This window comes from Ranitomeya imitator, chromosome 4 (assembly GCF_032444005.1).
Source record: "Ranitomeya imitator isolate aRanImi1 chromosome 4, aRanImi1.pri, whole genome shotgun sequence".
Taxonomy (NCBI): Eukaryota; Metazoa; Chordata; class Amphibia; order Anura; family Dendrobatidae; genus Ranitomeya; species Ranitomeya imitator.
The window spans coordinates 412,285,567-412,301,095 of NC_091285.1; the positions used below are offsets into that span (position 1 = coordinate 412,285,567).

Below are 15,529 nucleotides of genomic sequence, written 5' to 3' on the forward strand. Positions count from 1 at the left end.
CAGTCCTGTGGGACTTGTGCGCGGGCCAAGCCTTGTTGCTCCCGTGCTAGTGGGTTGCTTTTGCCATTGCCGGTCCCCGAGAGGCCCTGGACACATATTTCTATGGATTTTATTTCCGATCTTCCTGTTTCCCAAAGGATGTCGGTTATCTGGGTTGTTTGTGACCGATTCTCTAAGATGGTTCATTTGGTGCCTTTGCCTAAATTGCCTTCTTCTTCTGATTTGCTTCCGTTGTTTTTTCAGCATGTGGTCCGTTTGCATGGTATTCCGGAGAATATTGTGTCCGACAGAGGTTCCCAGTTTGTTTCTAGGTTTTGGCGGGCCTTTTGTGTCAAGCTGGGCATTGATTTGTATTTTTCTTCTGCATTTCATACTCAGACACAAGGCCAGACTGAGCGAACTAATCAGACCTTGGAGACCTATTTGAGGTGCTTTGTGTCTGCTGATCAGGATGATTGGGTGGCTTTTTTGCCATTGGCCGAGTTTGCCCTTAATAATCAGGCTAGTTCGGCTACTTTGGTTTCACCTTTTTTTTGTAATTTTGGTTTTCATCCTCGTTTTTCTTCTGGGCAGGTTGAGCCTTCTGACCTTCCTGGTGTGGATTCTGTGGTCGACAGGTTGCAGCAGATTTGGGCTCATGTGGTGGACAATTTGGTGTTGTCTCAGGAGGAGGCTCAACGTTTTGCTAACCGTCGTCGGTGTGTTGGTTCCCGACTTCGGGTTGGGGATCTGGTTTGGTTATCTTTCCGTCATGTTCCTATGAAGGTTTCTTCCCCTAAGTTTAAGCCTCGATTTATTGGTCCTTATAGGATTTCTGAGATTATTAATCCGGTGTCCTTTCGCCTGGCGCTTCTGGCCTCTTTTGCTATTCATAATGTCTTCCATAGATCTTTGTTGCGGAAATATGTGGAGCCCGTTGTTCCCTATGTTGATCCTCCGGCCCCTGTGTTGGTCGATGGGGAGTTGGAATATGTTGTTGAGAAGATTTTGGATTCTCGTTTTTCGAGGCGGAAGCTTCAGTACCTTGTCAAATGGAAGGGTTATGGCCAGGAGGATAATTCTTGGGTTTCTGCCTCTGATGTTCATGCCACTGATTTGGTTCGTACCTTTGATCAGGCTCATCCTGATCGGCCTGGGGGCTCTGGTGAGGGTTCGGTGACCCCTCCTCAAGGGGGGGGGGTACTGTTGTGAATTCTGCTTTTGGGCTCCCTCCGGTGGTTGTAGATGGTAATGCAGTTGTGCCTGGACTGCAGGATTGGACAGGTGTATCTGCTAATTGCAAAGCTGACTGGGGTATTTAGCTTTGCAGGACTCATTAGTCCCAGCCAGTTGTCAATGTTCCTTTGGAAGTGCTGTTCCTCTGCCTGGCCTCTCCTGCTTGCTGCCAATTCAGCAAAGATAAGTGTTTGCTTCATTTTTTTAGACACACTGCTGTGTGTTTATTTTCTGTGCTGATCTTGTTTCTATTTTGTTCCTGCTAGACTGTGCCTGATGTTTTTCTCAGTCTAGTTGGATTCGCTGGAGTCGCAGATATACTCTCCACATCTTTAGTTAGGTGGTGGAGTTTTTGTATTTTTCTGCTGTGGATATTTTGTAGTGTTTTATGCTGACCGCATAGTATCCTGTACTATCCTTTCCTATCTAGGTAGAAGTGGCCTCCTTTGCTTATCCCTGTTTTCAGTCTGCGTGTGTCTTTTCCTCTCCTTCTCACAGTCATTATTTGTGGGGGGCTACCTATCCTTTGGGGGTCTACTCTGAGGCAAGAGAGTTTTCCTATTTCCATCTTTAGGGATATTTAGTTCTCCGGCTATGTCGAGGTGTCTAGGTCTGGTTAGGCACACCCCACGGCTACTTCTAGTTGCGGTGATAGGATCAGGGTTTGCGGTCAGTAAGTTACCACTGCTCCAGCGAAGGTCATTTCATGCTGCTCCAAGGCCACCTGATCATAACAGTAACCTCTCTAACGTTATACCCATTTGCCCAGCCCCCACTTCCCCAGTCCCACTAACAGGAGCTCTATGGAATGCTCGCTCTGTCTGCAACAAGCTTTCCTACATCCATGATCTTTTCATTACTAACAAACTTTCCTTCCTTGCCATCACTGAAACCTGGCTCACCCCTTCTGACACAGCCTCTCCTGCTGCACTTTCTTATGGTGGCTTCCACCTTTCTCACACACCCCGCCCCAGCAGCAAACATGGCAGAGGAGTTGGTTTTCTCCTGTCAGATAACTGCTCCTTCACCCCAATCCCACTGCCACTCTCTGTTACTCTCCCTTCGTTTGAGGTGCACTCTGTGCGAACCTACTCCCCCTCCAACTGGCTGTCATTTACTGCCCCCCAGGGCCAGCCACCACCTTCTTTGACCACCACCTGGTACTTGATTTCCTTTCTGCGGACATCCCCACTATCATCATGGGTGACTTCAGCATACCCATTGACACTTCCCTCTCAGCTGCCACTAAACTTCTATCTCTCACTTCCTCCTTCGGCCTCACTCAATGCTCTTCTGCAGCCACTCACAAAGATGGTCACACACTGGACCTCATCTTCACCCGCTTCTGATCCCTATCTAACCTTTCTAACTCACCTCTTCCTCTTTCTGACCACAATCTACTCACATTCTCTTCCCTCTCCACTCCTTGTCTACAATCCCCACCACACAAACTTGCACACCCTCGCAGAAATCTTAAGCACCTTGATCTACACTCACTCTCTGAATCCCTCCTCCCTCTCACAGACATAAGTTCCCTACACAATGCGGATGACGCTGCCGCTCTATATAACTCCACAATAGCTGTAGCTTTGGAATCTCTTGCCCTTCTCACACACACCAAAGCTCGCAAAATTAACAGACAGCCCTGGCACACCAGCCTGACCAAAGAACTGAGGCGAGCTTCCAGGGCTGCTGAGCGGAGACGGAAAAGATCCCACTCCAACGAACACTTCATCGCATTCAAATATTCCCTCACTACTTTCAAGACCACACTCGCCACAACAAAACAAACCTACTTCTCATCTCTCATATCCTCCCGGTCTCACAACCCTAAACAGTTATTCAACACCTTCAACTCTCTCCTCCGTCCCCCAGCACCTTCTCCCTCCCCACTCATCTCAGCTGAAGACTTTGCCTCATTTTTCAAGCAGAAGATTGAGAACATCAGAGACAGTTTTAGTTAACAACCCCCAGAGCCCTTCCTCCCAACTACCCAGCCCTCCACCTCCAAAACCAACTTCTCCACCATTACAGAAGATTGACTCTCCTCTCTACTCTCAAGATCGCATCTCACCACCTGTGCACTTGACCCGATCCCTTCCCACTTCATCCCAAACCTCGCCACAGTCTTCATCCCAACCCTAACCCATCTCTTTAACCTATCACTAACAACTGGTGTTTTTCCCTCAAGCTTTAAACATGCCTCAATCACACCTCATCCTCAAAAAGCCCTCTCTTGACCCATCCTCTGTATCGAGCTATCGCCCTATATCACTTATCCCCTATGCCTCAAAACTACTGGAACAACACGTCCATCTTGAACTGTCCACCCATCTATCTTCCTGCTCCCTCTTCGACCGCTTACAATCAGGCTTCCGGTCACACCATTCCACGGAAACTGCCCTAAGGTCACCAATGACCTATTAACCGCCAAGAGCAAGCGACACTACCCTATCCTCCTCCTCCTGGACCTGTCCTCTGCCTTTGACACAGTGGACCATTCCCTGTTGCTGCGGACCCTCTCATCCCTTGGCATCACAGACTTGGCGCTATCCTCGTCATACCTAACTGACCGGACATTCAGCGTCTCCCACTCACACACCACTTCCTCACCTCCCCACCTATCTGTCAGAGTCCCACAAGGCTCAGTTCTAGGGCCCCTGCTCTTCTCCATTTACACTTTTGGCCTGGGACAGCTCATAGAATCTCACGGTTTTCAGTATCATCTCTATGCTGATGACACACAGATCTATATCTCTGGACCAGATATCACCACCCTACTAACCGCTATTTATCCTTCTTCTCCGCTAGATTTCTAAAACGTAACATGGACAAAACAAAATTCATCATCTTTCCCCCATCTCACGCGACCCCCCCCAAAGAACCTATCCATTACAGTAAACGGCTGCCCACTCTCCCCAGTCCCACAAGCTCGCTGTCTCGGGGTAATCCTTGACACTGATCTCTCCTTCAAACCGCATATCCAAGCCCTTTCCACTTCCTGCCGCCTTCAACTCAAAAATATTTCACGGACCAATACATTTCTAAACCAAGAATCTGCAAAAACCCTAGTCCATGCCCTCATCATCTCCCGCCTCGACTACTGCAACCTCCTGCTCTGTGGCCTGCCCTCTAACACTCTCGCACCCCTCCAATCTATTCTAAACTCAGCTGCCCGACTAATCCACCTGTCCCCCCGCTATTCCCAAGCCTCTCCCCTCTGTCAATCCCTTCACTGGCTCCCATTACCCAGAGACTCCAGTACAAAAGCCTAACCATGATATACAAAGCCATCCACAACGTGTCTCCTCCATACATCTGTGACCTCGTCTCCCGGTACTTTCCTGCATGCAACCTCCGATCCTCACAAGATCTCCTTCTCTACTCCCCTCTTACCTCCTCTTCCCACAATCACATACAAGATTTCTCTCGTGCATCACCCCTGCTCTGAAACTCTCTACCACAACATAACAGACTCTCACCTACCATCGAAACCTTCAAAAAGAACCCGAAGACCTACCTCCTCCGGCAAGCCTACAACCTGCAGTAACCACTGATCGACCAAACCACTGCACGACCAGCTCTACCCTCGCCTACAGTATTCTCACCCATCCCTGGTAGATTGTGAGCCCTCGCAGGCAGGGTCCTCTCTTCTACTGTACCAGTCGTGACTTGTATTGTTCAGGATTCAACAAGGGGGGGGGGGGAACACCCCATGTAACCGGTTGTTACAGTGAAGTTGCATTCCTTTCGGGGAGGGTTATATCATGCTTGGAGGCAAGGAGGATTCCCTTTACCGTGTAATGCACCTACATGCAACACATTCTGAATCCAGGACAGAAGGGGGAGCTCTGAACCCTGATTAAGTATTCTGGTCTGGAGGAGAAGTTAGATCAGTGTGGAGATAGTGGAAGAGAGAGGAGTGAGAGCAGAGAGTGGGGCCGTGTAGCCACGTGTGGTGCTGCAGCTCCAGGAACAGAAGAGAACCTGAAGGGTTGCAGCGTCGGTCACCCCTGACCAAGTACAACAGGTGGCGTCACAAACTTTTATTATTTTCACAATCCCTTTAAAGACTATCCCTTTTACTTGGGCACCCAAGGCCACGGACTCTCATAGTTGTGGTCTACCTATAATGTCTATTACAGGCCTCCCTCATCTTTTTAAGTGGGAGAACTTGCACAATTGGTGGCTGAATAAATACTTTTTTCTCCACTGTATAGTGAAGCTACATAAAGATGAGAACGTTCTGGCGGCCCCGACTGTGAATGAAGGTAATGAAGATAATCCACAGGCCCCAATTAGAGATGAGCAGGACGCACAGATGACGTCGTGCTGCCCGGACTAATCAAAAGTAGTGCCAGGGACACTGGAAAGCTAGAGATTCACAGCCTCATGCCCAGCCGCCTAGTAACATTGACCTGGACGCTGGACCACAGACTTGTGAATAGATCTTCTCATCTCTAGTCCCAACTGTCCTGGATACAGCGGATAATTCCGGATTTGGGTCTATGCCCTGCAGTCTCGGGCGTCTGCTGAATGTCCCTCACTGCCAGCGCCCCTCTCACATCTCCTCCTGACGGAGTAGAAAGAAATGGTAAATGGCTGTGGATTAGGGTGTAACCAGGTGCGTGACCAAAATTTGCCACAGCACAGCACGTTATCTGTCCCTCTTCTTATTCTTCAAAAGATTGGAGGTATGAGATTGGGCAGCATGAATCGCCTGAAACATTATTTTTAAAATATTGCTATTGTGCTTCTACCAGTCTTCCAGTCTCTATCTATGCTGCACACAAGATCTCTTCTGACATCTAGTGGCACAAACAGGACTTACACTATGTTTACTGGTTGTAAAGTGAAAGTAGATTGTTATCTGTGGAAAAATGAAACTAAAACTGTCAAAGGAAAACTCAGGAAGTTGTGCAATGCTAAAGGTGAGTAATAGTCTTATTAGGCTGCATGCTTAAAAATAACCCCATTAGGGGGATGTTATGATCGACATCCACCAGTGAGCTGAACTGCAAAAAGTGAGGATAAGGAAGGACATATTTCTGTGGTATTTTCTGTTGATAAGCAGCCTGGTCCTGCCTGTCAGCTCACCACCACCCCTCCACCTGCTCCTGCTAATGTTTGTCTATGTGCGGGTCTACCTCAGCAGTTTTGTGTCAGATTTACTGAAGTTGTTGCCGTGTTTTACCCCCCAGGAAACCTCAGATAAGTGGTTACAAAGGGGGATGCCTCTGTAAGGCTACGTTCACACTAGCGTTATGCTAGTTTGCGTCGGGTTTGCGTCGGGCGACGCAGCGGCGACACATGCGTCATGCGCCCCTATATTTAACATGGGGGACGCATGCGTTTTTGTTTGTTGCGTTGTGCGACGCATGCGTCTTTTTTGCCGCAAGCGTCGGACCAAGAAAACGCAACAAGTTGCATTTTTCTTGCGTCCAAATTTCGGCAAAAAACGACGCATGTGTCGCAAAACGCAGCGTTTTTGCATGCGTTTTGGTGCGTTTTTGCGTGCATCGTGCGTTGCGTCGCCGACGCAGCGGCGCACAACGCTAATGTGAACGTAGCCTAATCCTGCCTCAGGGGTCTGCCAGATTGCCTGCTCCTACTGATCCTCTTATTACATCCCAATCAGGGCCGCCATCAGGGCATTATTACCCTAAGCGTATGTGTCCACGTTCAGGATTGCATCAGGATTTGGTCAGGATTTTTCATCAGTATTTGTAAGCCAAAACCAGGAGTGGGTGATAAATGCAGAAGTGGTGCATATGTCTCTATTATACTCTTCCTCTAATTGTTCCACTCCTGGTTTTTGCTTACAAATACTGATGAAAAATCCTGACCAAATCCTGATGCAATCCTGAACATGGACACATACCCTTAGGGTCTGTGCACACGTTCTGGAATTTTCGCGTTTTTTGCGCGCTTTTTCGTGATAAAAACGCTATAAAAAACGCATGCATATGCATCCTATTATTTAGAATGCATTCCGCAATTTTTGTGCACATGATGCGTTTTTTTCCCGCAAAAAAAAACACATTCCGGAAAAAGAAGCAATCATGTTCATTATTTTTGCGGATTTTTTGCGGATTTCCCATTATGGCATTTGGAGTGTCTGGGAAAAAACATAAAAAATCTGCATAAAATCCGCAAAAAAAAACCGCGCAAAAAGTACGCATGCAGAATTCCTGCGTAAAACCTCAGGGTTATCTCAGGAAAATTCTGCATGCATTCCTTACTGGTGTATGTGGCCCCTATGCTGGGGGGCCCAGTGTTCAGTTTTCATAAGGAGTGGTGAGGAGGGAGCAGGAGGAGGAGCGTCACTGTGACAGACAGCCGTGCTGAGCCACAGGTGGCCGGGGCCACATGAGGGAGGGACTCCACATCGATTCCCTGCTGAGTGCGGGCTCAGCAATAATCTCCTCAGTCACAGTCAGGAGCGTGGACGGTGACGGTGTGCAGACTCCAGTCCCTGCAGCAGACACAGTGTCAGTGAGCAGCGGGCCAGTGTCAGCACAGCAGCCGCTCACTGCGTCTGTATCAGCTATAGGTTGTGATAAGAGCAGAGCGCAGTCACCCTCCCCCCCTCTCCTGCAGAGAAGCATAAGGCTGTGTGCACACGTACGAAATGGGGTGCAGAATTTTCTGCACAAAATCCGCATCTCCTGGCAGAATCCGCAGCTGCGGATTTGCCACAGTTTTTATGCGGATTTTCTGCAGTTTTTCCCACTGTGGATTTCTATAATGGAGGGGTGCAGAAACGCTGCAGATCCACACAAAAGAAGTGACATGCACTTCTTTTAAATCCGCAGCGTTTCCTCACTGATTTTTCCGCACCATGTGCACAGCTCTTTTTTTTACCCATTGATTTACAATGTACTGTAAATCACAGTGCGGATCTGCAGCGTTTCTGCGCGGAAAACTCCGCTGCGGATCCACACTAAATCCGCATCATGTGCACATAGCCTAAGGCTGTGCGCACACGTTGCGGATTTGATTGCAGATCCGCGGCGTTTTTTGCCACACGGAATTGCATCAAATCCGCAGTGTAGTGCACCACCAATGTAAGTCTATGTGAACCGCACACTTGATGTGCACCTGCTGCGGAAAAAGCCGCACTGAAATGCAGCTTTTTTTTTTTTACCGCAGCACGTCAATGCGGAACTGCAGCGTTTCTGCACAAAATCTGCATCTGGCAGAAAACGCAGCTGCGTTTTTGATGCGTTTTATGTACGTTTTTTAATGCGTTTTTGTATGCGTTTTTGAAAGCTAAATAAAGATGTATTATTGAACAAAAAAAAAATTTGTGATGTCATTATTGTCCAACCTCCTCTTTTACATTTGTCCAACCCACACTCCATTACACACACAGATAGACAGACAGACAGACAGATAGATATAGGATAGATAGAAGGAATGAGATAGATAGATGTAGATAGATAGATCTATAGATAGATAGAAGGAATGAGGTGGATAGATAGATCTATAGATGCATACATTATCTATTCATATATCTATCTATAGATATATCTGGATAGATATATCTATGGATAGATGTATGGATAGTGTAGGGTATGTTTCCACAGGCCGGATTACATCCGGATTAGCTGCGGATTGGATGCTGCGTACAACCGCAGCGTTCAACCCGCAGCATCCAGATGTTACAGCATAGTGGAGGGGATTTTATGAAATCCTGTCTCCACTATGTGTGCGAACACGCATACAGCGGTCCTGTGTTTACGGACAGGCGGCGCGTCTTTTTAGAATACAGCATGTCTGTTTACCTTGCGGCGACGCTCCTTCACTGCAAGGTAAATCGCAGGGTCCTGTGTATGGGGTGCGGAGATTCCGGATGTGTGCAATGAAGACATCCGGAATCACCTCACGTACAGAAGGGGGCGGCGCTTTGGGCAGAGCGAGTTTTCCGTTCCGTCCAAAGCGCCGGCAATCCGGCCCGTGGACACATACCCTATAGATATCCTATAGATCAGTGTTTTTCAACCTTTTTTGAGCCGCGGCACACTTTTTATACTTAAAAAATCCCGAGGCACACCACCAACCAAAATGGCACAAAATGGTGCGTCTAGGTTTGAGATGAAAGTCTGCAGTCATTCTATGTGACTGCAGGCTTCTGAATTCTCACAGCGCAAGCACTGCACACTTTAAGGATTCTCCCTTGCCGGTGGCCAGAGTGGACGGTCATGACAGCACAAGTATGTGATTTGGATACTTCTGGCCACATTCTAACTAGACGTGTCCGGCCTCAGTCAATTCATTTTCATTGAATAAGGCCACACATGTCTAGTCAGCACGTGACCGCATGTATGTAAATCACCAACATCAGAGAATTATGATAGCAGTGTGCACTGTGAGAATTCAGAAGTCTGCAGTCACATAGTATGACTGCAGACTCATCACAACCTTGGACATCCACTTTAATGTTCCTAACAAATAAAAATGAGAATTAGTATCACAAAAAAAACACATTTACATCCAGGTACCTGATAGATGACGTTGTTTGTGGAGTCGCCTCTTTCTTTTCATCTTCACCTTGTCTGTCCAGATGCCATGATGACTCTTCTCATCCACCGGCAGAGCTCGTTTCTGCAGACTTCCATCTTCTCCTGTCTTCTGCAGCACATCCCGACACAACACCCCTAAAGATAGCAGTGTTATTATAATGCTCCGGAATAAAAATATCTGCCCTAGGCTGAGCCCCTGAGTAAATAATTGCCCCTCACTTTATTCCCAGCACATAATATGACCCTCACTGTCCCTCTTATGGTACATGCCATCCACACTACCCTCTCTCTCTTTTCCATACTTCACACTGCCTTCTCATACTGTGTCCCTCATAGAGAGCCCAGTCTCTCTACTGTGCCCCTTCATTACACTCCTCCTACTTGGCATACTGTCTCCTCCTGGCTGTTACCCTCACACTATTCAGTATCTATTATGTGTCCACTCACACTTTCATCCCCCCATACTGTCTGCACACATTTCTAATAGCCTCCTCCTGTACATCCCCCCCTGCTAACATACCCCTTTGCTCTCTCCATATTTCCTCCTCACACATTCCCCCGACTCCCCATACTGTCCTCACACATCCCATCACCGTTGCTCCCAGTACTGTCAGCACACATTTTTCCCCTCGCTACCGTGTCCACCCCCATCTCCCCACTCACCCCCACAGAATATATCCACTCCCCTTCCGATAGAATAAATCCATCCCCTTCCACACAGAATAAATGCACCCTGCCCCACACATGCTAAATAAATTCCAGCCCCCCCCCACGTACACACTGAATAAATCCCCCCCACACACTGAATAAATCCCCCCACACACTGAATAAATCCCCCCACACACTGAATAAATCCCCCCACACACTGAATAAATCCCCCCACACACTGAATAAATCCCCCCACACACTGAATAAATCCCCCCACACACTTAATAAATCCCCCCACTCACTGAATAAATCCCCCCCACACACTGAATAAATCCCCCCCCACAGAATAAATCCCCCCACACACTGAATAAATCCCCCCCCACACTGAATAAATCCCCCCCCACACTGAATAAATCCCCCCACACACTGAATAAATCCCCCCCACACACTGAATAAATCCCCCCACACTTAATAAATCCCCCCACACACTGAATAAATCCCCCCCACACACTGAATAAATCCCCCCACACTTAATAAATCCCCCCACACACTTAATAAATCCCCCCACACACTTAATAAATCCCCCCACATACTCCCCATAAACCCACCCCACGCTGAATCTTCGGTGTCTTCAGCTCCACAGCACAGGAGCACTTACCACCAAGTGTCTTCTGTCTCCTGCGCGCCGGATAGTGACGTCAGCAGCGTGATCACATGACTTGATCACGCTGCTGGCGTCGCTCTGACCCAGCGGTCAGAGCCTCAATTGTACTCGCAGCTGGTAGATGTCTGCGAGTACAATTGATCTCCGGGAGCCGGCGCGCTGCAGCTTCTCTGTGCCGGCTGTCAGCTTGACAGTCGGCACAGAGAACAGCTGACTCCCGTTCCCCGCGGCACACCCGACCATGTGTCGCGGCACACTAGTGTGCCGCGGCACACTGGTTGAAAAACACTGCTATAGATATATGGATAGATATATCTATGTATCTATAGATAGATTATCCATAGATATATAATAGCAAGGCCGATGTTTATTACTGAACATTTAATAAGAAAAAAAAACGGGAAAAATGGCGTGGGCTTCCGCGCCATTTTCTGCGCCAGAGGGGGAAAGCCGACGGCCGGGGGTCAATATTTGTAACCGGGGAAGAGGGTAATACCCATGACCCCTTCCCAGGCTATGATTATCAGCCCGCAGCTGTCTGCGTAGCCTTTACTGGCTATTAAAATAGGGGGGCCCCCAAAAAATGACGTGGGGTCCCCCTACATTTTATAGCCAGAAAGGCTATGCAGACAGCTGCGGGCTGATATTCATAGCCTAGAGAGGGGCCATGGATATTTGCCCCCCCGGCTACAAATACCAACCGCCCCAGAAATGGCACATCTGTAAGATGCGCCAATTCCGGCACTTAGCCCCTCTTTTCCCACTCCCCTGTAGCGGTGGGATATGTGGTAATAAGGGGTTAATGTCACCTTGCTAATGTAAGGTGACATTAAGCCCAGTTAATAATGGGGAGGCGTAAATAAGATGCCTATCCATTATTAATCCTATAGTAGTGAAAGTTTTAAAAAAAAAAAAAGCACAGCCAGAAAAAAGTATTTTAATATTCTTCATTTCACCATACTTACTGTACCATACTCGATCACCTGCAAAAGATTAAAAATAATAAACCAACCGTATACTACCTGTCTGCCGTAGTCCAATTAATAACGAGTGTCCCACGACGATCTCCCCTATAGAACAGTGACATCGGGTGATGTCACTGCTCTATAGGGCCTCCAGTAACACACTGACAGGAGACAATGGCTCCTGCAGTGCATCACTGAAGAGGTTACCTGAGTTCAGGGTCTCACTTTATGGCAAAGCTGCGTGGGGATTTTCCCACACAGCAGTGCCACATGTGAGAGAAGGGACTATTTCTCACAGTGGTGGAGGAATACATTGCGGAAGGATACCTTCCGTCATTGTATTCCTGGAGCCCCTGGAGAGCGGTCACATCAGCTGATGTGGCAGCTCTCCACATGAGATCGTTGTGGGACAATCGTTTTAGTTGGATTTCTACGGATCAGGGAGTATAATGTTTGATTATTATTTTAATATTTTTTCAGGTGAGCAATGGCTTCAGGGATCAAGGTGATGGTGAGTATTTACTCTGTTGTATGTACTGCATGTCTGTATGTATGTACTTTATGTCTACATGTTTGTGCTGTATGTACTGTATGTATGTAATGTATGTTGTGTTGTGAATTCTGCTCTTGGGTTCCCTCCAGTGGTTGTTGGTGGGAATGCTGTTGTCTCTGACTCGCAGTCCTGGCCAGGTGTATCGGATAATTACAATTCTGACTGGGATATTTAGGTGTGCTGAATCCTTTAGCCCTTGCCAGTTGTCAATGTTTCTTTGGAAGTGTTGGATCTCTGCCTGGCCTCTCCTGCGTATCTGCCAGTTCAGCAAAGATAAGTGTCTGTTTCTTTTCCTGTGGCACACATGCAGTGTGCTTATTTTCAGTACTGTTCGTTTGTTTTTCTTTTGTCCAGATTAGACTGTGTCTGTGTTTTCTCAGTCTGGTTGGTTTCACTGGAGTTGCAGATATACGCTCCTACATCTTTAGTTGGATGTAGGAAGTTTTTTGTATATTCTGCTGTGGATTTTTTGAAGGGTTTTAATACTGACCGCACAGAACTCTGTCCTATTCTGTTTTATCTAGCTAGAGTGGCCTCCTGTGCTAAATCCTGTTTTTTCTGCCTGCGTATGTTTTTTCCTCTCCGACTCACCGCCAATATTTGTGGGGGGCTGTCTATCCTTTGGGGATTTTCTCTGAGGCAAGATAGTATTCCAATTTCCATCTTTAGGGGTATTTAGTCCTCCGGCTGTGACGAGGTGTCTAGGTGTGTTAGGTACACTCCATGGCTACTTCTAGTTGCGGTGTTAAGTTCAGGGTTGCAGTCAGTATAGTGGCCACTTTCTCCAGTGAAAGTTCTCATGCAGCTCCAAGGTCACCGGATCATAACAGTACAACTGGCCAAAAATGAGTTAAATGCATCTCAGAAGAAGGGAAGGAAGCTCTTGAGCCATTTTTTTTCTCCAGTCTGTTTTGTGTTCTCTTCCCTCTTAATATCTGGGTGGCTGAGGAGCCTGGTGCAAGCATGAATGTTCAGGAATTAGCTTCTCGTGTAGACCAGCTTGCTGCTAGGGTGCAAGGTATTTCTGATTATATTGTTCAGACTCCTGCTTTAGAACCAAAGATTCCTACTCCTGATTTGTTTTCTGGTGACAGGTCTAAATTTTTGAGTTTTAAAAACAACTGTAAACTGTTTTTTGACCTGAGACCTCGATCCTCTGGTGATTCCATTCAGCAGGTAAAGATCGTAATCTCCCTGCTGCGTGGCGACCCGCAGGATTGGGCGTTTTCTCTGGAATCTGGGAATCCGGCTTTGCTTAATATTGACTCCTTTAGGACTATTCTATGATGAACCTAATTCTGTGGATCAAGCTTTGAAGACCTTGTTGGCCCTGTCTCAGGGTCAAGAGGCGGCAGAATTGTATTGTCAGAAATTCAGAAAATGGTCTGTATTGACTAAATGGTATAATGATGCTTTGGCGGCAATTTTCAGAAAGGGGCTTTCTGAATCCGTTAAAGATGTTATGGTGGGGTTTCCCACGCCTTCTGGTCTGAGTGATTCTATGTCTCTAGGCCATTCAGATTGACCGACGCCTGCGGGAGCGCCGAACTGTGCGCGCTGTGGCGTTATCCTCAGAGCAAATTTCTGAGCCTATGCAATGTGATAGAATTCTGTCTAGAACGGAACAACAAGGTTTCAGACGTCAAAATAGGTTGTGTTATTATTGTGGCGACGCTTCTCATGTCATTTCTGTCTGCCCTAAGCGGACAAAGAGGATCACCAGTTCTACTACCATCAGTACTGTACAACCTAAATTTCTGTTATCTGTGTCCTTGATCTGCTCATTGTCATCATTTTCTGTCATGGCGTTTGTGGATTCAGGCGCTGCCTTGAATTTAATGGATTTTGAGTTTGCCAAGCGTTGTGGTTTTCCCTTGCAGCCTTTGCAGAACCCTATTACTTTGAGGGGCATTGATGCTACACCCTTGGCTAGAAATAAGCCCCAGTTTTGGACACAGGTAACCATGCGCATAGCGCCAGCCCATCAGGAAGATTGTCGATTTCTGGTGTTGCATAACTTGCATGATGTTATCGTGCTGGGTTTTCCATGGTTGCAGGTACATAATCCTGTGTTGGACTGGAAGTCCATGTCTGTGACTAGTTGGGGTTGTCAGGGGGTTCATAATGATGTTCCTTTAAAGGGAACCTGTCACCCCGTTTTTTCAGATTGAGATAAAAATACTGTTAAATAGGGCCTGCGCTGTGCGTTACAATAGTGTATGTAGTGTACCCTGATTCCCCACCTATGCTGCGAAATACATTACCAAAGTCGCCATTTTCGCCTGTCAATCAGGCTGGTCAGGTCAGGTGGGCGTGGTGACATCGCTCTTTTCTTCCCCAGCTTTCCGTTGGTGGCATAGTGGTGTGCGCATCTCCAAGTGCCGAATCCACTGCGCGCACGTGAAGAAACAGCGCGCGATCTGCGCTATTACCCCTGTCATCGGTGGGGGCGGCCATCTTCCTGGGGCCGCGCGTGCGCAGATGGAGTGCTCTGCTGCACGGGGCTTCAGGAAAATGGCCGCCGCGATCTCCATCTGCGCACGCGCGGCATCCCGTGGCCATTTTCCTGAAGCCCCGTGCAGCAGAGCACTCCATCTGCGCACGCGCGGCCCCAGGAAGATGGCCGCCCCCACCGATGACAGGGGTAATAGGGCAGATCACGCGCTGTTTCTTCACGTGCGCGCAGTGGATTCGGCACTTGGACATGCGCACACCAGTACGCCACCAACGGAAAGCTGGGGAAGAAACAGCGATGTCACCACGCCCACCTGACCAGCCTGATTGACAGGCGAAAACGGCGACTTTGGTAATGTATTTCGCAGCACAGGTGGGGAATCAGGGTACACTACATACTGTAACAACTCTGCTGGCATCATGGCATGGCCTCACATCTCTCACACAATCTTACCCACTGCTCCAGGTCATGATGTGGTTTCTGTTTCTGGCCAGCTCCATAGTC

The 15,529-nt window shown here is 47.8% G+C and overlaps 1 protein-coding gene across 1 annotated transcript in view; it reads left to right on the plus strand.

Moving 5' to 3' along the window:
• The first annotated feature begins 6,087 nt into the window (after nucleotides 1-6,087).
• LOC138676277 (NACHT, LRR and PYD domains-containing protein 1 homolog) overlaps nucleotides 6,088-15,529 on the plus strand; it is a 77,064-nt gene continuing 67,622 nt past the window's right edge. Inside the window, exon 1 of the mRNA XM_069765418.1 lies at nucleotides 6,088-6,146. The gene's annotated coding sequence lies outside the window, so the exon portion shown is untranslated. The remainder of the gene's footprint in view (nucleotides 6,147-15,529) is intronic.